Consider the following 2,730-nt stretch of genomic DNA (forward strand, 5'->3'; position numbering starts at 1 on the left):
AGCCAACAAAGGCTTTGGTGTTAAGTTAACATCATGGTGAAGATGTCTACCTCACAGACGCAAAGTGCAAGGTTTGATTCTAAGCTTTCAAGTGAAGTGTGCTAGGCTTAAAATTGCAAGAGCAGCTACCCTAGTAATTTCATTCATTAAAAGTTGCAGATTATGCATGTGGCACAAAGGTTAAGGTATTCACCTCATAAATACAAGGTATAGAGTTTGATTCTGACCAGGCTTAAAATGGCCCTTCAGGGCTGTTAGCCTAGTATTCAGCTATGAACCAAAACTTTATTACTTACTCAAAAATCTAAAATAATAACAATAACTGTCTATATCCTCCATATTTTGCTAAACTGCAAACTTTTCTCCCAGTCATCAGAAATATCATATTGCACCACAATTTAAAATCGTGTTGAAAAAATTGTCAGTAAAATGATCCTGCACTTGTAACCCCCCAATTACTAACCGTTTTTCTTAGTCTAATCCTCATCCTATCTGTATTTTCAAATCCCAATAAAATCATACCTATTAACAAAACAGTCCTGTCGTTGTGCCAGGACCATTACTTGATCCATTCATTATGTGGCCAAATTAAAGAAGCATCATAAAATCCTCACTTGTTTGTCTCCTCTTTACAGGCCTAAAGTGAATCAATGTCTGGGTAAATATGCATGTACTTCATCTCCTGTCATTGTACTAAAATTTCAGAGTGACTTCATAAATAAACCGTAAAATAACGCTGAATGTTCCATAGACATTAGCATACTGTAAATACAGTATAGACTATTTAACACGATTACCTATTTATATATCTCAATGTCATATAGTATATTTTTATTCTTAGTTCATGCTTATTGCAACTGCAAATGTATGCAATGTGGAGTTTTTCTCCCTAGACCTATGCTGAACAGAAGCTTTGCAATTTGGACTTTCCAGGTAATAGGCTCATAGGAAGTTACTAGGCTAACTGCCCTAGAGCCCTTACAAGCCTAGCCATATTTATCCCAAGTTGCCGTGGTTGTCAGTGGTTAGGTGAGTGAAGTTTGCAGAGGTAAGGGTCTATGGTAGTTAACACCGACTTCCTCTGTCTAGGTTGGACATGTGCACCACCCCAGGAGTGAATTTGGAGTCACCCATCAATTGATCTAGGTTGCGTTTGAAGAGGGTCAGGGAGGGGCTTTAATTCATGTGAATTGGAAGCTTGTTCCAGAGAAGTGGAGTCTCATGAAAATGTATCTATCTCTCCAGCATGACTTGTTCATGTCAGAGGCTAGGTTAAAATCCCTGGAGCTAGTGACCTTCCTGCAGTTTGATTTACGAATGTGTAGCATTTCCATCAGGACCAGGTCAGAGACTGCCCTGTAAGCCAGGCACAGGTCACACCTTAGCAACCTGTAGGAGACAAAATAGAGTGACAGGGCTTTCAGTTTTTCCAAGTAAGACTTGTTTTGTGTAACCTGTAATTTCTTGGTGAGAAACCTCTGTGGTCTCTCCAGTTGTGGCAGGTATTTGGTGAGGTACATGCAAAAGGGAGAATTGTACTCAGTGACTGGTCTTATGAGGGCCAGGTATTATAACATTCTTAGATCTAGATGCGATGCCTTTACTTATAAAATGTGCCACATAGAAGGATTTCCTTACTACTGTGGATACATTGTGGTCAAAGTTCAGATTGCTATCAACCTGAGTACCCAGGCCACATACCACTGGGTCTACAGTTAGGGGGGGGGGTGCTGTCCATAATGTAATTAGTAGGGATATTAAAGGGAAAAATAATGCATTTTTTGCATTTAGCTTTAATCCGTGGCTTTGACACCAGTCATTTGTTTGTGTTAACCCTATTTGCAGTATATTAATATTATTGGGGGACTCAATGAAAAATGCATTAATTGTTTTGGTTAAGTACTACACTTTTCACCAGAGATATATATATATATACAGTATTTATGAGAAGAGTGTGAAGAAAAATAAAAAGGACGAGTTAAGAAATGGGCAGCGGCAAACAATGTAATTAACTTTTGTTTCAGAGGTGTGATGGTCCCTGAAGCAGCTAAATATGTTCTCTAACTTTTAAAATGCACACCAGCATAAATTCACATCACAATTCTTTCTCGTTGCTCCTCTTATCTGTCTGCATATAACACAGAAGTCCAAGTCTGATGCAAAGTTTTTTTTTTTCCAGCAGACATTTCCAGAAGTATATAAGGTGAGCAGATGAGTGGCAACTTCCTTACAAAATGTGTGCTGATGTATCAGCTTTGTGGCAAGCCATCTAAGTACATTAAACTGTGAAACAGTCCAAATAGACATAAAAGTCCAAGACAGAGAGAGAGATTTAAATTTTCAGTTTGTGGGAAGAGGGACACCACCCCAGTGCCACGTCATTTCACCTATACCTTTCTCAAACAGCATGCCACGTTTCTGCACTTGATGACCTTTTGTAAACACAGTTACTGTGGGAATGTAAGACTTTTTCAGCTCTCAGTTTGTAATTGTGTAATATAAAATTCTACTTGTACATCCTGTATGGTAATACGCACCGAAAACAAAACTCATTTTCTGCTGTTTTGCACATTTTACTGCAGCTCCCTAAACCTATAAAAAAAGTATCACTTTTCTCATACCATTTGTTCTTGAAATACTGAAAAAATGAATGAGGGAACCAACTGCAAATGAGTCACACACCAGTAGTTGCAAATTTCTGAGCTAGGGGGGGGGGGTTAAATTCAGAGA

The sequence above is a fragment of the Protopterus annectens genome, chromosome 10.part0 (genome assembly GCF_019279795.1).
Source record: "Protopterus annectens isolate FY-2018-M chromosome 10.part0, PAN1.0, whole genome shotgun sequence".
Lineage (NCBI taxonomy): Eukaryota > Metazoa > Chordata > Ceratodontiformes > Protopteridae > Protopterus > Protopterus annectens.